This window comes from Ambystoma mexicanum, chromosome 4p (assembly GCF_040938575.1).
Source record: "Ambystoma mexicanum isolate Mex_15411 chromosome 4p, UKY_AmexF1_1, whole genome shotgun sequence".
Lineage (NCBI taxonomy): Eukaryota > Metazoa > Chordata > Amphibia > Caudata > Ambystomatidae > Ambystoma > Ambystoma mexicanum.
Window position 1 is genome coordinate 116847388 of NC_090927.1, and position 23879 is coordinate 116871266.

Sequence of the window (23879 nt, forward strand, 5' to 3'; positions counted from 1 at the left end):
TGATATACTGTGGTCACCAAGATCTCTTTGTGATTAATGAGTCGCCCAGCAGACCAGCTGTGCAAAAAGCCAAAACATTTTCATTTCCCTCTCAAATGTTGTTGGGAGGCTAGGGCAGTAAGAAGGGCTTTGTCGTCTGTTTTCTTGGGCATGACTACAACATTGCCGAGTATATTCCCGAGGTAACCCCAGCCGCGGTAAACACCTCTCTCCAGCTAGCTCTCATTTTGGTGCTGCACCCCAGAGAATACAGTTGAGTGCCACGATAAATTGAGCCGAATTGTATACATAGCTCCACCATTTCTGTCTCATGCCTTCTATCCTAAGCTGTTGTCCCAACAATCTACCCAATTCTGCCCCCCCATACTCCTCCTTTGCCTCTGACAGATAAAGTGCTTTGCCGCCATAATCTACGGCTGGAGGACAAATGCAGGTTAACCTGACATAACCTATGACAGGATGTTCTTCCCTATGATACTGCTCAGCCATCGCCATGCACATCTTACTTCATGACCCCTTCCTTTTTTAAAGAACCAAAAAGTTATAGTTTCAAAAGCTTGAGCTAGTGGTTCTTACTCACTGGAAATGTCTCTAGATCATATTTAATTCCCTTGTGTTTTAGCTTATCTGTGCCATAAAAAAAGGGGATGAGGCAAGGTGCAGAGTGCGGGGAATCCAATAGTAGAAATAACCTGTTGGTCCCTTTTGGGAACAGTGAGAGGAATCATGCATGAGACAATTAGTGAAAGGTATGGTTTACTGTTTTGTGATTTTGTGGTATAGCCATTATTAGGCTTAATGAGAGCTTTTTCACTATGGGGAGGGTCTTATTAGCCTGCCCTCCTCAATTATTTACTCTTAAAAAGAACTACAGTCCTCTGCCACAGGTCATTATTACACCTCTGGATTGTTGTCATAATGATCAAAGTTCAGTGGTTAAACAGAACTTGGTTATACTTCCAACTATATGTATAATAAACAGAGCTATGCTCGTCATCTCATGTGGAAGGTAATGTTGTGACATGCTATGTACTAGCTACTTACTCCACAGTGGTAGCACATGCTTACTGGGCGTTGCCAGATACCCACGAGCTGCTTTTAGCTCCTGCTTATCAAAGTTTTATTTCAATCATTGAATCCAGGAGTCCTTCTTAGGGGCAGAGCCTGGGAGAGGACATAAGGGCCCTCATTACAACACCGGCACTAAACCATGGCGCTATTAGCACCATGGTTGGTGCCGGTGTTGTAATGAGTCCGCCATGGTGAAATGGGGACATACCGCCCCATTCCAAGGTTGGCGGGGCGGTATTTCCCCATTTCCCCATTTCCCCATGGCCCTTCCCCATTCCCATTTTTGCCCCATAGGGCTCAATGGGAATGGGGAAAGCGGCAATTACGGTACCGCAAATTGCGGTACCGTAATTGCCTGCGAGGTCCCTTTGCGGGTCCCTACTTTAACGGCTGGTCCAGACCAGCCGTTAAGGTCGGGTCCCGCAAAGGGACCTCGTAGTAAGGCGCTAAGTGGTTAACGGCGCTGCAGCCTTTTACGGCGCCGTTAACCACTTAGCGCAAGGGTCGTAATGACCCCCAAGGGATGGTGAAAAACCCCTCCCCAGTGCCCCTCTTCCTGCACCTGCTGAGCTCCTAGTGGGCCCCAAAGGCATGACCCTGGAACTTTATTTAACAAAAAAAACAGAAATGTGCGATTGGCGAGCTAGTGCCGATGTTGCTAAGCAACCATGTCGAGATCCATTGGCAAGTGCTGCATGTGTTCAGGTCCTTCAAGGGCACTGCCTGCCAGCAGATCTATTTCCTCTGCCCCCTAGCCCAACTCAGCAACAGCAGAAGAGGACTGTAACACCAAAGGTAAGCCTGCATGTCTGAATGTAATACATGCATGTTGTGCTGTATGAGAATGTGTGCAAGAATTTTGATGATAATCTGTGCGTGTATATTTGTGTGGATCTGAGTCTGCCTGATTGTGTGGGGTGTGTGCGTGAATGCAATTTGTAGCTCGAGTGTGTTGTCGGGGGAGGGGTGCCATATCACTGCTGCTGATACAGTGTTGGCTCAAATTTATAAAGTGATTTAGAGTGCTTAGGTTGTGGCTGTCGCTTCATTAAGTTATTTGCAGTGATTTCACTGGACTGAGTAACTGTCCTGAAATAATAAACCTTCTCAGTAACCTTCTAGTACAAAAATAAAACACTTTATTATACAAATGAATAAAACTTAATCAAACGTAGTAAAATCTGGTAGCACAATACACATTCTTATTGCACACATTAACAAGGGTTACATAGAGAACACATATACAAATTAGTCCAAGATCATCAATTGCATCTAACAATGATTCTTGGAGCATGGGTGTAGATGAGTACCAATACCCTTTTTAACACTCCCAACCATGCCCTACATGTTGCTGTCCCTCACCCTTAATCAGCTGGACATTCTTCAGGGGCAATATATCTGGAAAAGGCGTATAAAGACTAGTTGTTGCGTGGGAAATGTCAACATGTGTGGTGTAACAACCTCCATTAAACGCCTGTGGAAGCAAAGAGTGACTTCCTATAGTCTCTTTTAAATCGATTAATTGACTAGAAGAACACTCCCTCAACTCTACTTCATTTAATTGAATCAGTCTACCTGGATACATTTCACATGGACACCACAGCCTTTAAATGTCAAATGCACCACCAATCCCGATAGATGTGGTGTAGATGAATGAATCATCCAAAGATGAATCCGCAAGGGAATACAACAACAGAGCCCGACTTTAATATCTAAGTCGATTAAATGTCTATATGAGAAGCCCCTCTGGCTTACCTCTAATCAGGTACAGCCAGTGTCTAGGTTGTGACTGCAGCTTTATGAAGTGATTTGCAGTGGCCATTACTGTCATAGGTTGTGGACACAGCTTCACCAAGTGATTGAGCGTGACCATTATAGCAATAATACCTGATCCGGCCCTGCTAAAGGCCCGGGGCCCAGGTTAACAATGTGCCCCTGCGCCGTTACCACCTGATCCGGTCTGTCGGATCAGGTCCTATTGCTATTAGCACAACTGGGTTTCAATTCTGAAATTGGGTGCTGACAGCAATGTATTTTATATGAATGAATTGGACATGCTCGTGGCATCCCATTCATTCATACAAAATACTTACCCAAGATGGACATCATGGAGCTGGAAGGCGGGTCTCCATGCAGAGTCCATCTTCAATTTCTTTGGCAGCACAGGAGGCTCAAATGGCAACCCCGAAGGAATCAGGTGAGCAGGGTAGGGGGCGGGGAGGGAAGGAAATGGTGTCCATAGGGTAGGGGAGGATGAGGGAAGATGGCTGGCGGATGAGCAGCCTTATTTATTTATTTTTAAATTTGTATAGCGCGCACAAGCCCTCGGGCATCAGGGCGCTTGAGAAGAAACCAGTTACATGAGGCCCGTAGGCAAACCAATACTTGAATGCATCCCTTGACATAAGTATACCTACAGGTATATAGACAGGCATGAAACATAAAAACGACTTTTCTTTCATAGGTTACAGAGAAAGGTGCAGTTTGGAACGTCCAGACAGAGAACTATGCAAATAACCAGGTTTTGAGGGCTCTGCGAAAGACCCAGTAGAATTCCTCTGCTCTTATTGTCAGTGGGAGGGCATTCCATTGTTTTGCAGCGAGGGCAGGGAAGCTCGAGCCTTCCGCTCTCATGCGCTTGAATTTTGGTTGTACCAATCTGCGAGTGTAGGGAGTTCTAGTTGGCCTATCTGTTTGGTGCATAATCATTTTTTGGCCCAGATACGGTGGGGCTGATTTTGATATACACCTGTGTGTGATAGTAAGTGTCTTAAATTGGATTCTTTGCCGAATGGATAGCCAATGTACTGCTTTCTGGGCATCTGATATGTGATCAGATCTCGGTAGGTTTAGGGCAGCTTGTCGGGCATTATTTTCAATAGACTGAAGTTGCTGTATATTCTGTGAGGATGTACCGGCGAACAGGGCGTTGCAATAGTCCAGCCTAGCTCCTACCACCTCCCGGGCAATAGTTAGGCAGCTCTCAATAGAGAGGTAAGGCCTAGCAGCGGTAAGGAGTTTTGTGGAGTATGCTGCTGAGGAGGATATGACATTTACTTGGCGGGAGAGGGAGAGGGTGGGATCGAGATAAACACCTATGTTTTTCACAGCAGATGAGACAGTGATCTTGGTACCTTCGATGTTGAAGGCTGTATACTCTGGGTCAAGGTTTTTAGTACATGATGCGGCCCAACTAAGAGTAGTTCCGTTTTTTTGTCATTAAGGCAGAGGCCATGGGACGCCATCCATGCTTGGATGGTGGAATATGTGGAGTTTAGTAGGGCAGAGTCCTGGGTGTAGTTGCCTAATAGGGGAGGAGGATTTGGGTGTTGTCAGCGTAGTTGGTGTAGACTATGCCCTGTGTATCTAGGAGGTTGAAAAGAGGTTTGGTAAAAATATTGTACAATGTGGGTGAGTCACAAGATCCTTGGGGTACTCCACCGTTAATGGGAGCAGGCACAGCGCATCCTTGGTCAGAGAACACTATCAGGACTCTACCTTCTAGGAAGGCAGTAATCCAAGCTGCTGCTTCTGGCGAGAAGGCAGCTGCAGATGAGAGTTGTTGGCATAGCATACTGTGTACTAAGTCAAAAGCTGCAGATAGGTCTAGGAGGAGCAGCAGGGCGGGCTTGCCTTTGTCCCTGATCTCATGCATCTGTTTTTTTAGATCGAGTAGTGCCGACTCAGTACCGTGGCCAGGGAAAAACCCTGACTGGCGGGCACCTAGAATATGGTGTGATTCTAGATGGTGTTGGATCTGGATGTAGGTGGATCCGTCCAGTATTTTCAGGAGCAAAGGTACAGTAGTGATCGGTTTGTAGTTGTTGGGGGTGGCAGGATCGAGTGAGGGTTTTTTCAGTAACAGTAAGACCCAAGTTTCTTTGAGCAGCTATGGGACTTTACTTGTCGTGAGTGAGGCATTGATGAAGGCTGTGGTGATTGGGGCTAGTGTCTGCACAATCTTTGATGAGTGGGGCTGGGCAGACATCTCCTCAATGGATTAAGGCTTTTCAAGATATGTATTATGTCCAGAGTGGAGAATTTGATAAATCTGAATGGAGGGGTGTCAGAGGTGTCACACCTGATGGCGTGACTACCAGGGGAGTCCTGGTGGGTGTGTTTGAGGTTGGATTGTTTGGCGGCTATTTTCTTTTTAAACATGTCATTTTTTTGTAGAATCGCGCGCCATGCAAGATCTTTGTTCACGTTGGAGACTTGGGGAATAGGAGATTTTAAGACTCTGAGGATAGTGAATAACTCTTGCGTGTCGGCGTCGGCATTGGCTATTCTGGTGTTGAAAGTGGTGGCTTTGGCTCTGATGATAGCCTGTTTGTATTGCTTGGACAGGCTAGTGAATTTATGTTTGAGGACGTCAGTAGGAGAGTTTCTCCAACAGGATTCTGCAGTTCTTTTTTTAGTCCTAAGGTCGGCTAGCTCTTGGGAATACCATGAATTAGCATGAGATGTGGGCTAGCTTTTCTTTGGCCTAAAGGAGCGATAGTTTTGACAGCAACAGTTAGAGTGTTGGAGTAGAGCTCAGTTAGGGTCTGAGGAGTTGGTGGATTCCAGTTTGAGTGGGTCAAGGAAGGGTAGAATGTTCTCTTTGGTAAGTTTTCTCAAGTTGCAAGCACTGAGGGTGGTAGTTGCTTGGTGGAGGGATTGGTGTGTCTTGCCAGGGGGATAGAGAAGGTAATTATGAGATGGTCCGACCACGGACAAGAGGTGTTGGCTTCAATGGAGATATTGCAGTTGAGGTCAACTAGCCAGTCAAGCGTTCATCCTTTGATGTTTGTGGGGTTATTGATTCGTTTGCAGATGTCTGTGTGGTCACTGAGTCCGAGGTTAAAGTCACCTAAGAGGGCTACTTGTGAGGTGAGTTTTACGTTGTGGCCTATTGTGTGGAGGAGGTCTACTTTGAAGGTGTTGATGGAGCTCATAAGGCGGTAGATAATGTGAATAGTAATGGTGTTGGAGGGGGTGACAGTTTTAGTGAGAGGATGTTGCAAGGTTCATTGAGCGAGGTATTAGGTTGCATAATGTGTAGGTCATTTTTTGCTATGAGGGCCGTCCCTCCACCTCTAGCGATGGGTCTATCACTTCTAAAAATGGTATAGACAGGGGGAATGGCCAATGCTAAGGCGGGCCTGAGGCTGCGTGTAGCCAAGTTTCAGTGATAGCTAGTGCGTCAAGATCGTTAACCGTAAAGATGTCGTGGATATCTAGGGCATGGGCAGGGAGTGAGCAAGCATTTATCAGAGCCATGTTGAGAGTGGGTTTGGGAGGGTTGTTGCTCTCTGGAATGAATGTACGCAAAGCTCTATGATGGGTGGCAATAGTGATAGATTGCGAGTCATGAGAGGCGTTAGTTTTGTTTGTTGGGCATACCCTTGGTGAAGGAGCAGCAGGGGGGCTGTGCACATGTAGACTTTTGTGTCACGACTGTGACATGGATCACCATTTGGTACGGGATATGGCAAGGAGCAACATGTGATACCTGGCTGATGCATGGAACAACATTTAGTACATGGCTATGGAGCTATGGCAAGGAGAGGCATTTAATACATGGCAAAGGCGCAGAGCAACATTTGGTACAGGGCTATGACATGTGGTCGCATTTGAAGTTGATGCGGGGAAAGAGTGAGTGTTGGTGGATGTAACAGTCTGTGTTGAAGGTATCATTAGTGGTTCTCATCGGAACTGCAGTTTTAGTTGCGGGAAGCATTGAAGAGGCCGCAGTGGACCACGATATGTTGTGGAGGGAAGCGCTTGCGTTCGAGTTTTGCTTATTGTGGGAGGAACTGTTTGTGAAACGCGGGCTTGGATCGTGGGATTCAGCCTGCGATCCAAGCAACCTGATTGGCTAGCTCCTCTGCCAGGTGCGAATACTGGCTTAGGTTGGGGCTGTATCTTCATTAAGTGAAATACAGTAACCATTACTGTCATCAATAGATTGTGATTGCACCCTCATGAAAGTAATTTACAGTGACCATTACTGGTTTAGATTGTGGACGCAACTTCATGAAGGGATTTACTGTAACCATTACTGACAAAGATAAATAGTGGCCGCAGTTTCATGAAAGTGACTTGCAATGCAGTGCTGGTGTATGTTGTGGATATGGACATCATGAACATGTTGTGAAATGCTCCTTTGTACTCCTCTCTGTGACATATCATTTACTGGATTTTTTCAAGTATTACACTAGAGAACTAATTATGAATTGTATGGATTTTTACCCAATTTTTCTCAAACGTTGTACTATCATGCACAACATTTGAACACATGCAAATGGCTCTCCATACAGCAAAAAATCGACCTCAAAACTATCTGCCTCACTTATAAGGCCTTAAATAATCTAGCCCCACCGTACCTCTCCAACAAATTTACTTTAAAATCCTCATCCAGAACCACCAGATCAACCAACTCCTTAAGCCTACTAGTGCCCAGATTCGTCTTAACAAGAGCAGGAAGCGCTAGCTTCACTGTGCTACCCTCCCAACTTTGGAACACCTTACCACTCAAAATGAAAACCACTGAGTCCTTCCCGATCTTTAGGAAACTGGTTATTGGCTGGCTACTGAACAATGAGTAGCTTTTACCCTCATCTCCAACCACACCTGCATTATATGTAAATTGTCATATTATGTAAATCCTTCTTTGTAAATTTGATGTACCCTGTAAATGTTAAAGCATATTTCATGACTGTAACCGTATCCTTAAAGCGCCCTTCTACCCACGGGTCCGTAGCGCTCTACAAATAAATTAAACAAACAAACAAACATTACTTAAAATATTTTCTCTGATGGGGCTAGGGAGTACCCCCTCCTGTACCTCCGTACATGACTTGTGCTCCCTCATTAGGCTCAGTCATTCATATTAATTGGGAAATGTTAGTTCCCGTCACTAAATATTTTCACCTGCCTCCATTGAGCTTGAATTGCTTACAATTCTAGTCCCCTCCGGGAGACCACCTCCCACTCCCAGCACCAAATGTTGCCTCCATCGTTGGTCTTCGTATGTCGGTGGCCAGACATTTGACATGCTTTATGTCAGTAGCCATATTATTCTTAGTAATCATGTTTCTCAAGCATGGTCCCACCATTCTTTAGTGGAGTTTTACATCCTATTTCCTAGAAACCTCCCCATGTCAGTAACCCTTTCAGAGGTTCTAATTAAATATGATTTTAAACACTTAAGTCTTGAAGTTATCAGCCTTTGCTGGTCATTTCTTGGTCTGGAGTGGGCCTCAGAGTATAATCGACAGCTCAACCTCCTCGTTTGCGCCACCAATAATGCCATTGACACAGTTGTACTATTGAGGGAAAGCTGCCTGGTATACTAATAATCAAAAGAAAATAGTTCAAGGGTAATTCTAGACAGTAAGTACTAAAACACTACAATATCACATAGAAAAATATTAAGATCCACAGTAAAATCTACCATTTAGCTATTTGGGCAGTTAAACAGGCTTTTTGGCAAAAAGCTGCCCTAGATGGCAACAACCATCCTTGTAAATTATAAAAAAATTCAAAAGCTACTCACAACAATTAGCTTGGAATCTATCTTGCTCGCTTTCTCACAGCTTTTGTTCAGATAGTTCTAAATGTATGAGAGGGTATTGATGAGATTGTTAAGCATGATGCCCACCCATGCGTAACCTCATACTGTGAATCTAATGTTGCCTGCTCCACATTTTTCCTATAAATGAGACTGCAATCACTCAACTTTGCAGAAGCTAAAGTCGACACTGTCAGCTGAAAAATCATTCCATGGGCGGACCATAAATACCTGTGCTGTGGATGTGGCCTCATTCATGACAAGTATTTGTAATGTGTCGTTGTGTGAGGGAGTATCTCCATGGTTCTAAAAAAAAGTTATAATAAGACTGCTTTTCAAAAAGTCCACACTGCACCCTAGTATTTATTATAACTATCACCTGTGTGAAACCAGAAGGTGTCTCACCTACTGGTCCCCGGGGATCTGTCATCCAGGTGGCCAGGACACAGCTATCGCTTTTGGATCCAGTTCCTGGGGGAGGACCAGTGCGGGAGGATCAACTGCCTGAGGGGTCTTCGGGGAGTGGGAGTGTGACACTGGATGGCAAGATGGCAAGATGCGGTATCCCCTTCCCTGTAACACTTTACCCCATCCTACTATGTAGGATACGTAGGGACTCTACGTCCCGTTCCCCCTTTTCCTACACAAACACATTCACACGGACAGCTCGCTCTGGGAGAAAACAGACTAAAACCCGAGCAGTACATCTGACGTGTCCCAATACAATGGTCAGGCGAGGTCAGGCAATTACTGACTGACACTCACACCTGACTCCCATTAAGCTTCCCCACAGCTCTGAGCGAGGCAAAGCACACGACGAGGAAACAGCAATTTCGAGATGGTAGCTGAACGAGGGATGAAAGACGGCGAACTACGAGGGGTTTGCAAGGAGAGAAATTCCCTTGACCTTTCTGGAAAGAAACCGCTATGATCAAGAGACATCGAGATTGGACAGTTTAAGGCCCGGAGACAAGTCTGAAGAATCCTACATTGTGTGTTGGAGGTACCCGCACTCCTCTTACATGACTAATTGAGTCGGGGAGAAGCAACAGCCGCTGCAGCGACAGAGGAATCAACACAGCCGGTGAGTTGGGGAGACCGATACAAGACCGGTCTGTGTTGAAGCCAAGGTTGCAAGCAGCAACATTGTATATACAGCGATATAACGAACATTGTTAAAACACATGTGATGAAAGACACGAGTAAAGTTGAACTGTTGATGAATGTTTGAACTTTGAAAGGATACGATATCGTTGACAGAGTGGTCTGGCACCACGTGCGTGCTCAATCGAAGATCTCTGTAAGGTATTCAGCCGAAAGGTGGCAGAAGTGAAAGTAAAGAATTGTAAAGAGAATGATTTTGTGAATCAAAGTGGTCCTGCCGCGGGTCAGGCAAAATCATGCGCACAATCGAAAAAGGCTTCAATTTTTGATATATAAAAGAAAAGATTGGAAAATGAGATAAAATGGTCCGAGCCCGATTGAGGGAGATCAATTAAGAATGGGGCCTCATCACGAGTTGGGCTGTAGCCCTTAATTGCGGTGGTAACGGTATTACCGCCACATTTAAGGGCTGGCCCTATCGCGAGTTGGACGCTAAATCGGCTGTTTTACCCATAGCTTTTTTCTGGAGGTGAAAATCCCTGTTTTCAGCTGTATTACAGCCGGCTGTATTAGCCCACAGTATTAGCACCGAAAATTCCCAGTTGGATCCAATGGACCCAATCAGGAATGGGGATTTACCGTTAAGGCCCAACCCATGATCCGGTGGTAATACCACCGGACCGGTCGGTACTAGGGCTATTACAGTTGGCGGTATTACAGCCAGGAATACAGCCCAACTCGTGATGAGGCCCAATTGTGTTTAAGTGGGTCCGAGCCCGGCAGAGGGGGACCCGGGGTGAACAGTAAATCACACTAGAAATTGTGCATGTGAAAATCCCCAGAGAAGTGGGTCTGAGCCCGGCGGAGTGGCACCCGGGGTGAACAGTAAATCACCTGAGAAATTGTGCATATGAAATCCTGAGAAGCAAGGCAGTTTGCTCTTTGTTTGTCACATCAGACCCTCTGAAATAAGAGACTTTCAATGTCAAAGAGACTTTGGCACAGAAGGCCCTGATGCTGAGGTTTTGAACTGCAGCCAGAGTGTGTGCTAAGCTCGAGTGTGCCGCCTTGTCCCGTGCTGAAAACGTGGGGAAGGGGAGCCAACGACTCAAATATCCTGACATATCATTTCTGTATTAGCGTACTTGGTCGAAAAACATTTGACCTTTTACTTTTGACCGAATTTATTTGATCGTTATTTTGGTCGAATTCGGTCACATTTTATTAAATATATATATGGTTGGGGTAAGAGAATAGGGTGGCTTGCAGGGGGACCCCCCTGCATTTATAAGCAATAAAATAGCAAAAATAATGTGGTCAAATGTGAAAAGGTCAAATAACTTCGACCAAGTAGACCCAAAACTCATTTCTTGAACACTTTTCTTTTGCATAACATTGTTTCTCACACTATTTGTATTTAGAAGTAAGAATTATAGGTTTTTTAGTATAGGCCCTTTTATTTTGACAAGACTCTACTAGAACTGATTTAGACTTTAGAGGATTAGATAGGCGTTTTAGCAACACATTTGAAAGTTCAATAAATACCCTTGAACTGGGCGTTTTAACAACACATTTGAAAGTTCAATAAACACCCTTGAACTGTGATCACTTGTGTCTGTCTTTGGGCCTCATTACACAGTAGGCGGTGAGCCATGGCGCTATTAGCGCCATGGCTCATGGCCTTGGCGGAAAGGGGATTTACCGCCCCATTCCAAGGTTGGAGGGGCGGTAAATCCCCTTTCCGCCATTGCCCTTCCCCATTCCCATTTCTGCCCCATAGGGCTCTATGGAAATGGGGAAGGCGCTAATTACGCCACCGCAATTTTGCGGTGCCGTAATTAGCTCCGAGGTCCCTTAGCGGGTTGGATTTTAACGCCTGCAAAAAGCAGGCGTTAAATCCTCCAACCCGCAAAGGGACCTCGTAGTACGGCGGTAAGGGTTAACGGTCACCGTTGCCATTAACGGTGACCGTTAACCCTTACCGCCATCCGTGTAATGAGGCCCTTACTGTTTGATACCATGCCTTCCTTAGACACCCTATTATAATTCTCCAGCCCTTCACCTGAAGCTCTGGCAAGTGAAGTGGTGAGACAGCTTTCAGGCCACTTAGTGGGCTTCAACCTGCACCATCCTTTATAATCCCAGTTTAGACCATGGCATGGCACAGTGTCAGCCTTAACAGAGTTCCGGGAACAACCTGATGGCTTTGGTGGATTTGTGTGTTGCCTCAATGTTAGCGCTGCTTCACATTTCTGCGGATTTCTACAAAACTGAGTTTGTCATCTTGTCTTCTCCTTTGTCAGAAGACACGGGTGTAGGCCCCAGCACTCTGAAGTACCTGGCACCTCATTGTTGGGCCACAGTTAGAGTCTGGAGTCACATCTGGACACATCTCTATTTGCAGAGTGCCTCATTGTTCCCCGCTTTCCCCTGTCTCTACGTGCCCAATTCTGCATGACATAAGCTCCTTTTTGGTGGTCAGCCACTCCCAAGCTGATGACTCCCACATGTATCTGCCTTTGGGTGGCAGGCTGGACCAGATGTGAAATCTGCCTGTCTCTCTTCAATGGATGGTGTGCAGGAGGGGCAATTGGTTTCGACTAAATGTCATCAAAACTGAGATCATGTTCTTTGGGGTGGCAGAGGGTGCTCAAGGAACTTCTCTCATGTTACGCTCACCTGGCCTTCTTCCTGAATGACTTACTGATCAAGACCAAGGGAAAGAACGTAGAGGTGATACTCGATGCAGAGATCACCATGGCTCAACGGGTCTAGCTAGTGCTGAAACCAGAGATGAACATTGCCCCACAAGCACCGTCAGGGGTTAAAGTTGCCGTTTTGCAATTTCACTGGATACAACATTCCCAAATCGGACAGAGCGTGGGTTGTAATTGTAATTGTTTATTTGTAAAGCACTGCAAAAAGCTCTACAAGGCGGAAACCGAACAAGGGAATACAGAGTCATTCTTAGGTCTTGAAGTTTCAGACTGATCTAACAAACTATGACTAGCATAATAGGCCTGACAGCATTACTACTAGTGAAGTGCATGACAGGAAGGAAGGTGAACGGGGGAGGAGAGGGAGAGAACATATAATCCGTAAAGTACGGCACTAGACCAGCGATTTTTCAGATAGTGCAAGTGCATGACAAAGAGTGAGGTGGTAGGGGGAGAAGGAGAAGAACATACAGAAACAAAAAACTACCGTACTTGGCCAGGCAAACTAGGCCTAGTGCATTCTAGGTAATGTAAGTGCGCAGGCAGGAAGTGAAAGGGAGGGTGAGGAGGAGGGGAACAAGTGTGCACTGTCAAGCAGTGCCCTGGATTAAGAGCAGAGAGGCTACCCTTCTGATGGAACGAATTCCAGAAGGGCAGTAGTGGTGAGCAGAGTGCAGAGACCCGGGGACAAGTGCAAAGACTGGCAGGGGAGCCTGGGAACTGTGAAGCTCTGTAGGTGCACCAGGCTACCAGTCAGCAAATATGGAGCGGAGTTAGGGATGAGAAGGAGGAGGGAATAGAGAGGAGGTTAGCAAGGAAGAGAGGAAGAGAAGAGGAAGGTCTTGAGGAGTTTCTGGACTTAAGGAGATCAGGCTCAAGACGGAGAGGGGCAGGTATGTTGTTGCAGAGGGAAGCACCTGCAGGGGAGAAACCACTGCCCCCAAATCTCTGTTTGGAGAAATGGCTCACTCCCAGGAAGAGGACGAGCGGAGGGCTCTAGAAGGAGAGTATTTAGATAGAGAGAGTTGTAGATAGTGTGGGCCCCGGCCACAGAAAGCCTTGTGGACTATGCAGAGGGTCTTGAACTTGATTCTTGCAGACAAAGGGAGCCAGTGGAGGGATTTCAGCACCAGAGAGATGCTGTCACTGGGCTTGAGGCCGAGGATAAGTCTCGCAGTCCTGTTCTGGATGAGTTGCAGAGGGTGGAGAGTAGAGGCAGGCAGATTGAGAAAGAGACTGTAGGAGTAGTCCAGTCTAGAGAGGACCAGGGCTCTGGAGATGGTAAGCCTCTGGGGGAAAGTGAGAAAAGGTAATATACCGCTGAGGAGGTTGGAGAATATTCTACGAAAACACAATGCACTGCAAGGGTAAGAACAAAAGACAGTGACTGCCCCAATTGAAAATTCACATGGACCCAGAAAGATGAAGTAGCAGGCTACAGGAATTGCATCTGGAGTGCAGAAAAGCCAAACTGTGAAAAGACATTTCATTTCCCAGTGCACGATAAGGAAAGCTCTGTGGGAAGAGACCCCTAGCATAGAAATAGGGAAGTCTTTGAACTTTGATATCTTTGCAATGGTTTAGACATCAAGGTGAAGTCAGATCAGACTAGCGGTGGTCTTTAGAACATGCATCAGGACCTCCAGTGATGTGCAATGCTTCATCATTAAGGATTTGGTAGCATTCTATAGCACCTGAGACGCTTTTGCATACTGGAAGACATTAAGCTGCAAGCTTGCACAAAGTGCCTATAGATAAAGTCATTACCTTGCCTTTCTATAGGAGTGTCAGACCGCCTTCTTATTAATGTGCAATTAATAAGCCTCTGCAACATGCAGCCAGCACATTTCCAATGAGCAGACCTTCACCATTCACAGGCGCTGCAAATTATAAGACTATGAGAAGATGCCAGAGTTTAGAAATTCAAATGATAAAACCATAAACAAATCAACCCATAAATGAACTACCAAACTCAACAAAGAAGCAACTTATGAGTGACAAAGTGCATTCAAGCAATAACTGAAAAAACCGGGCACACCGACTAGATCCCCCTGGTCTTGGTGGTGGACAAACTAAAGCGAATGGTCCACTAGTCGAGTCAGACTAGGTGGCCACCCTTTTTATCTTTTTTATCATGGCCCTCGCTTCAGTCACTTGCCCAATCACCTGGTCATGCCTGAAAGATCATATGAAGAAGATCTCATGTGTTCCTTGTTCAAGCACTAATGGGTAGGTTACACTCCTGTTGAAAAGGTGCACTGAGCTCACATGTAATGGATAGGTTCGGCTGCTGATATCGCAGCTGTTGGTGTTGGGCAGCCTCTGCTTCCTCAGGCTGCGCCTGTGATGGAATACCAGTAGGGGTGGGTGGATGTGTGCCATTATGTGTGGCTGTGGTAGGCCGTGCTGGATCTGTTACTGCCTGAGGAGGGCTGGCCTGTATTGATATTGGGTTGTGAGAGAGGTCACCAGCTCTCTGATTGATTGCTGCAAAGCGCGACGTGCACTGCTTCACTACAGAGGGCTCCCGCCAATGCACCTTGGAAGCAACACGACACGGAGCACCACAGGTTCAATCCCCGGGTCCGCGCTTAGAAACCTCTGGGTATTAAGCGCGTTATAAATAACCAATCATATCACATGTAGGTATATGTTAAGGCACCCAGATATCTAAAAAAAGAATCCCCCTTTATTCTCTTACACAATCGTTACCATCACAAGATGAGGGGCTGAATTCCATCTTCCAGGTGGAACCAAACTGAGCAAAGGTATAGAGGGTTTTGCTTTCAGACTGCCCTGGTATGAAGTAGTGTTCTTAGGGAACTACAGCTGAACACCTAACCCCTTCTCATTTAGAAAAAAAGGGACATCTGTTTTGTTCATGATCGCTTCTTTGACTTGAGGCTTTGAGACTTCCTTCAGCAATGTATAAGTTGACGGACACCTAGAGGTAGTTGGATCTGTAGGAACATGCCTTACAAATGTTTTCAATCAACTTGCAATCAATCACCCAGTCACTTTCTGCTTAGGTATAAATGGATAACGCATGAGCTTTTGCCAACCACTTGAACTGATGTAAAGACACATAGTGCCTCCGCCAGTTGTCCTAAGTGGAGCAAACAATGAATGATATTAACAGAATAATGTTTAAAAGAATAGGAGATCATGGTTGGTGAGGATAGAACCCAGCTCCTGGTGCTGCTTGCTTCCCAAGTAAGTGCTCTACCTTCTAGGCTGCCACTGCTAGGGGTATGACGAGTAACTGTATGATTATGGTTATGATTAACCTTAAACTTACGATTGAGGTGGGCCCTACGCGAATCAGAGGTGGACGGCCAACCCAAACCGGTGACTGTAGTGTACGGTAACTTCATTTTGACTCACTCAAGCAATTTAGCTTCTTTTTGCATTGAAGGCACGTTGTGAGTGTTGTCTGGTTTCACTTTGAAGTCATGTCTGAATACTTTGTGGGGAAGCCACTCCTGTCTACTTTGGATGAAACACAAGCACAAAGTACCTTGGATGGTTGTTATGGAGTGGGGCATAAGAGCAGCCTCTGGACACAATACTCCCAGGTGGCTCTGGAGATCATGGTGCATGGTAAATTCATGAATAACACGGACAGCGTGACAGGTTAATGTGCTGGACCCAGTGAAAAAGACCATCCATCACCTTACATCTTCCAGCCCATATATAAATCATATCTATAAATATGCACCACCTCTTCTGCAGCATCAACCAGCACTCCTGATGTGGCCATTATAATTGCTGGACTGTGTAATCATCTCCCAAAAGGTTCTGATTATCTCATGCTATTTGGGACTGTCATAACTATTTATTTATTTTAATTTTTGGGTAGAGTGCTACATGGCCGAGGGCCTCAGAGCGCGGCAAGAAAGAAGGAGAGCAAAGTGACGAAAGAGCTGAAAGATCAGAACTGGAGAAGGATGCCCTTAGTCAGCTGAGTTGAAGAGCAAAGTGTTTATACTTCTCTTAAATGTTGCCAAGGACTGGGATGCTTTAATAGCCGGAGGTAAGACAGGGGTCAGCAACCTTTGGCTCACCAGATGTTTCGGACTACAATTCAAATGATATCTGGCTATTGACTATGTTGTTTAAGGGTGATGGGATTTGTAGTCCAAAACATCTGGAGAGCCAAAGGTTGCAGACCCCTGAGGTAAAACATTCCATTCTCACGGAGCATGGAAGTCAATGCTAGCTTCTCCAAATCTTTTTAGGTGAAAGTAACTCTTGCCTTTTTTCAGCCATGAGTCATTCTTTACATCGGTTGGCAAGAGTGCGACATAACACAATCTCTCTTTGCTTCCAGTGACCAGCAACCAATCGCATGCCAATCTTACAGTTACATTTCTTCACAATAAGCACGACCATCCTCGACCTGACCGCCACAACGAACACACAAATATTGAACCACAGCACAATTGCAATTAGGTTCCAGCACTAACTATTCAAAGGCAAGGAAGTACCACTTGGCACCCTGAAAAGGCTCTTACTTCCAAAGGGCAATGCATAAGAAGGATTTACATACAGTAGCAAGATAAGGAGAAAAGGTGCATCCGAGACAGCTAGAGTAGCCTTCGCCCCATAATCAAGCCTTCTTTTGTGTTGCTGAATTGCCTGATTTACCAAGGCATTATATAGCACACTGTGAGAACAACGTCAGTTACATAGCCCATGAAATCCATCCAGGTTTCATGTCATTGCACAGGGCTCAACCGGCATAATAGTCCTCTGGCATGTCACAGACCTTCAGTGCCTTATTTGAAGTTGACATGGTGTAGGAACAGGTAGTCCAGCTGTCATGGGCACAGGACAAGGGCCCCTATCTTTATCATCTAAAGGGTCCAAATGGACCCAGTCCTGGCGACTTTGGCGCCAGGTTCATGAGAAAGTGTGCTCTGCACACTTTGTGCCTGGGGCATGTGCTACTTACTCCCCAGCAGGCTCCCCACGTGCATCCAGGCCGGGCGTGGCCTTTAGGAAACATTGGAGGGCACGTGCAGTAGTCTCTGGGAGTGGCAAGATGAGGCCACAAGGCAGGGCTAAAGGGGAGTGGCTGGGACCAGGCTATTTAAGCCAGCCCCACCCGCATGCAAGCGCTTTGCGTTAGTCTGCTTTCTGCAGTGTAACGCCTACCACCGCCTGAAGCGCACTTACCTGTTTCCAGCTCACCCTCTCAGCGCGCATCTCACCAGATTCCTGTACATCATCTTCAGCGCGCACCTTACCTGACTCCAGCCACACCTTTGCTTGAAGCGCAGCTTGCCTGACCCCAACACTTCATCTTCATCGCGCACCTTACCTGCTTCCAGCAATACCATCTCTCGATGCGCAGCTTACCTGACTCCAGCAACACCATCGCCGGACGCGCATCTTACCTGTCTCATAGTCGGGGTACATCCTCACCTATTCCGGTCATCTAGCTACGCAGGAGCTCTTCTCCTCGCCCAGCATCCTCACAAATCCATCCATCCAGTAATTGCTGGCAGGTCTTTGGATAGCCGCTTCCCGTCTGACGCCGCCAGGCCCTCCCTGCAACAGAAAAGGACACACAAAGTTAGAGACTGCATAAATATCTGACGCTTGGTCGCGCAGCATATAAGTCTTGCGTTCACCCTTGAAACCTAACTTACCTTCTAATTGGGATAATAACCCTGGCGCTCCCGTAATGAAGGATGCCAGTACGGGACCGGCACCCTTCGTTACGGGAGCACCGATTATGAGGTTCCCTTTGCCTGGTAAAACCAGGCATCCTTAGCGGGTCCCGCAAGGGGAAGAGGGAGCTAATAACGGGCCGTTATTAACGGCGCCGTTATTAGCTCCCTCCCCATTCCCATTGGAATGGGGATAGGTTCCTGCAAGGAGGAATTACCGGGTCCTCCAATGTCAGAATGACCCTGTAATTCCTCATTGCAGGAACCCGGTATTGGAGCCCGGTATGGAGGCAGCCATGGCGCTAATAGCACAATGGCTACCTCCATACTCGTAATGAAGCCCCGTGACTCCGCGTGGCCATCTTCACACCTATTGTGGAGAGAAAAGACATTACAAGGGTTACGGACAATATTCACGAGAAAAAGACATTGCAAAAGGATACAGACAATAATCATTGTTAAAAACACTTACCTTCAAAGTGGTTTGGCTACAGCCGGTCTGGGCCGCCACGCACATGGACCAGTGAAGCAACTAGGTCCATCAAAGGCGCCCCTGCTGATGAGAAGCAGAACGGAGAGCTCATCCTCACAAGAAAACAGGTGACACTATATGGGTAAACGCATGCTCACCTCATTCTGGAACGAAGGGTTAGAGGGAAATCACAATCCAACCACAGCATTCTCACTGCCTCTCGTATTCTCTCAGGGGCAGTGCCAGCAACCAGAGCAGTCCACACTACAGCAGCTGTGGGAGGAGTCTGATCCAGGGGAGCCAAGTCCTGGTATGGCGCCAATCATGTGCCAACGTTCCTGCAGAGACCAGGTGAGCGTAACAGAATGCAAAGCTTCTCTGAATCTCTGCCTGGGCGTTATGGACACCTCAGAAACTGATCAGTTGGCCCAATTGCTGGGGGAACTGCGGGCTGAAGTACATGCCTCCAGACAAGAGATCAATGCCTTGAGAAGAGACCTTATTGTAGCCCGAGAACGAACGGATGATCTGTCGAGACAGATGCTTCAGACACACGCAGGGCAGGTTCCGTTACCAAGAATCGCACCAACTCCTTTGCCGCAGCCATAACCACCAGTTCAAGTGGTGCTCACGGGGCAGTGCCACTGGCCCCGCCCGAACGTTTCAACGGCGATCCTAACAAATATGCCATATTCATGAACCAATGTCGTCTTCACTTTTTTGTGTCGTCCTGAGGCCTTCCCTAACGATAGTGCAAGAGTTGCCTTTGTACTTTCATGCTTGGGAGGGAGCGCAGCGGACTGGTCCATACCATTAGTAACTCAGGATGATCCACTACTTCGAAATCTTTGAGAATTCCAATGGGAATTGGAAAAATTGTTTGCTAGGCACACCCAAGGACAAGCCCTAGATAACAAACTATTGTCCCTCAGACAGGGAAACCATGATCTGCTGACTTATATTGCCACCTTTAATTGTCTCGTAGCACGGACCAATTGGCCCGAAGAAAGGAGGACCACACTATTTTATCGGGGATTGCGTGGTGAACTAAAGGATTCGCTAGCCCAAGTGGTCACCACCACTGAGTGTTGTGCGGAGTATCTGACGGTACAACTGGACCATAGGTTACAGGACCGAAAAATGGACCGCACAAGAACTGAAGGGAGGTCGGTTTATATGCGACCCCGGGACAACCAAGTCAAAGCTCATGAGCCAACCAAGCCCATGCAGATTGGGGGATTACGGGCCCCTATCTCCAAGGCTGAGAGAGAAAAAAGGAGACAACAACAACTCTGTTTATACTGCAGAACAGCAGGACATTTCCTCCGGGATTGCCGATAAAACCCCCCAAGAAAATAGTAGGTGCAACGGACAACTGCAACGAATAGAAAGAACAAAACCCGGAAAACTCCAACGCCCGACAAGCGTAGGGGTCCACTTGTTGAGCGAAATGAAGAAAGCTGTACAGACCTCACACCTGGTCATCCCGTTACTCTTGTTCCACCACCAACAACCATCAAAGGTACATGCCTTGGAAGCATATATTGATAGTGGAGCAGAGGGAAATGATATCGATCAGGATCTGGCCGCACGGATAGACCTTCCCCTCCAGCAGAAGCTACAATCGGAAAATGTCAAAGCAGTGGATGGCTCTCAGTTGTCATCCGGCCCAGTGACGCAACATACCAACAAAGTGATGCTGATGTGTCAGGATGGTCATTGGGAAGACATTTCTTTCGATCTTACTGGGGCCCCCCAGTTCCAGATGATCCTAGGAATGCCGTGGCTGGAAACCCATAACCGCAGGATAGACAGGCGAACACGAGTGCTGACCTTTCCTGAGGAATGCGTCAAAAGTTGCTACCACAAAGGCGTGAAGAGCCTGAAACTCAAGACGAAACCTATCCTGGGACTCTCTGGTTCCCTACACCCTGAATACCTGTACTATCTGGATGTGTTCCAAAAGGAGCAAGCAAACACCCTGCCTCCACTTACGACTGCCAAATCGATCTGGTCCCTGGAGCACAAATTCCTTGCAGTCGAATTTATGCTCTAACTGAGCAAGAAAATCAGCATCTCAGGACTTACCTAGATCAGTACCTAGCTGACGGATTCATCCGCCTGTCTCCTGCCTCCTCGGCTCTCTTTTTCGTACCCAAGAAGGAGGGCGACCTCAGAACTTGTAGAGATTATAGGGCACTGAACCAAATCACAGTTAAGAACCGATATCCTCTGCCACTCATCCCCGAGTTGCTTGATCAGGTGAAGAATGCTCAAATCTACACAAAACTGGACCTACGAGGAGCCTATCACCTTGTGAGAGTTCAAAGGGGCGACGAGTGGAAGACGGCATTCCAAACCAAATATGGGCTTTTCGAGGATCAGGTCATGCCCTTTGGGTTATGTAATGAACCGGCAGCGTTCCAATTCTTCATGAACGATGTGCTTCACGAATTATTGGACGTATTCATCCTCGTTTCCATTGACGACATTCTTAACTACTCAACATCCAAGGAAGAACATGATGGCCATGTAAGGGCAGTTCTGGAAAAGCTTTGTCAGCATCGGCTGTTTGCCAAATTGGAAAAAGGCTTCTTCCATGTCACGGAAGTTGAATTTTTGGGCTTCATGCTTACCCCACGAGGAGTTCACATGGACAAACGCAAAGTGGATGCTATCTTTCAGTGGCCATCCCCAACAACTACCAAAGGAGTGCAAAGTGTGCTCAGATTTGCCAATTTTTACAGACGGTTTATCCCAAGGTTTTCACAGATCGTCCACCCAATCAACTTTCTACTGAGAAAGAATAAAAAGTTCTTCTGGTCCCTCGAAGTGGAAAATGCCTTCCAGGAATTGAAACAGGCCTTCACCTCAGCACCTGTTCTTCCGCATCCCTGACCTGACTTGCCTTATGTGGTTGAAACAGTCGCCTCCAACGTGGCCGTGGGAGCAGTATTATCACAAAAGGACCCGGACACGGGCCAGTTACATCCCATAGCATTTTGGTCCCGTACGTTTTCTGCACCGGAAATGAACCATGCAATCACTGACAATGAACTACTAGCAATTAAAGGAGCCCTCAAAACCTGGAGACACTACCTTCTAGGGGCAAGACAAATGGTCACAGTTATCACAGATCACCATAATCTGCAATAATTGAAAACTGCTAAGGCTCAATCTTTGCGTCAGCTTCTCTGGGCTCTTTTCTATGCTGAATACGATTTAGTTATTACTTACAGACCAGGTGTGCGTAACAGAAAAGCAGACCCTCTGTCACGCATGGGAGAGGATAAAGATGCTTTCACACCATCTGAGCCAGTGGCCATTATTCCCGAAGAAGGGATTCAAAACCAGATCGCTGCAACCGCCTGCTGGGAAGACTTGAAGACCGATCTCCAATCTCGAATGGACCAAACAGCCCAACAGGAGTGGTTGGTTAAGGGAGACCAGTACTCCATCAAAGATAACTTACCCTATTTTCAGGGAAGACTATATATTCAGGACAAGGAAATGCAAAACGAAATAATAGCAAACTACCACGAGTCGTTAGTGGAAAGACATCCTGGAATTGCTAATTCTCGGGCAAAAATTCAAAAGAACTATTGGTGGCCAACCTGGAGAAATGACGTTGCCCAGTTTATTGCAACTTGCAGTGTTTGTGTGCAACACAAATCCCAGAAGTGAAGTCCCGGAGGGTTGTTGCGTCCATTAATTGTACCACCAGCACCATGGCATACGCTGTCTATGGACTTTATTACCGATATGCCACCCTGCGACGGGTTTAATACAATCCTGTTCATAGTAGACTTATTCTCCAAGATGGCACATTTTATTCCGCTACAGGGGCTTCCCACTGCTGCTGCTCTGGCCACTGTATTTTTGGAGCAAATTGTCAAATTACATGGTTTCCCGTCTGTATTGATTTCAGACCGTGGAACTCAATTTGTCTCAGCTCTCTGGAGGAGGTGTTGTAAGATATTCCAAATTGATCTTCGACTATCCACGAGTCACCATCCCCAAACCAATGGTCAAACTGAAAGGACCAATCAGACTCTGCAGCAACACCTGAGGTGTATGTTGCAGCAAACTGAAGGGTCCTGGAAAAGCATTCTCTGGTTAACCGAATTTGCCTACAATAACTCTATCCACACTAGCACCAGACAAACCCCATTCTACACAATGAACGGTCGGCATCCTCGGACGTCCTCCTTTGATCCGCTTGACGAATGGAAATGCCAGCAATCACCTCCTTACATAAGAACATTACTCACACCCTTAAGAAGCAACCGAGAACCTGATCAGAGCCAAGGAACAACAGATATAGTTTGCAGACAGAGATAGAAGAGAGGCCCCGCATTACCCGGTCGGAGATAAAGTATGGTTGGCATCCAAGAATATTCCATTGAAGGGACCTCGGGCCTTTCCGTCCAAGGTACCTTGAACCTTATCCCATCAAAGCCATCATTAACCCTGCTGTCATGAAATTGGATTTACCAGCCAATATGCAAATCCATCCGGTGTTCCATGTTTCCCTCCTAAAACCAATTAAACCAAATACTCGGATTAAAACACCTTGAGCCTGAGATCATAGAAGGAGAACCAGAATATGAAGTCAAAGGCATTCTGGATTCCAAGGTAGTGCGATCAAACCTGTACTACTTGATCGACTGGGAGGGTTATGGACCTCAAGATCGCACATGGGAACCGTTGAATTTGTCCATGCTCCATGACTAATCAGACAGTTCCATCGTGACAATCCCGTCAAACCGGGACCAGGGAGAAGGACGCCAGTGAGAGGGGCCTTGAGGGGGAGTGCTGTCATGGCCACAGGACAAGGGCCACTATCTTTATCATCTACAGGGTCCAAATGGCGCCAGGCTCATGAGAAAGTGTGCTCTGCACACTTTGTGCCTGGGGAATGTGCTACTTACTCCCCAGCAGGCTCTCCACGTGCATCCAGGTGGGGCGTGGCAATTAGGAAACATTGGAGGGCACGTGCAGCAGTCTCTGGGAGTGGCAAGGTGGGGCCACAAGGCGGGGCTAAAGGGGAGTGGCTGGGACCAAGCTATTTAAGCCAGCCCCACCTGCATGCAAGCGCTTTGCGTTAGTCTGCTTTCTGCAGTGTAACGCTTACCGCCACCTGAAGTGATTTTACCTGTTTCCAGCTCATCATCTCAGCGTGCATCTCACCAGATTCCTGTACATCATCTTCAGCACGCACCTTACCTGACTCCAGCACTCCAGCCACACCTTTGCTTGAAGAGCAGCTTGCCTGACTCCAACAC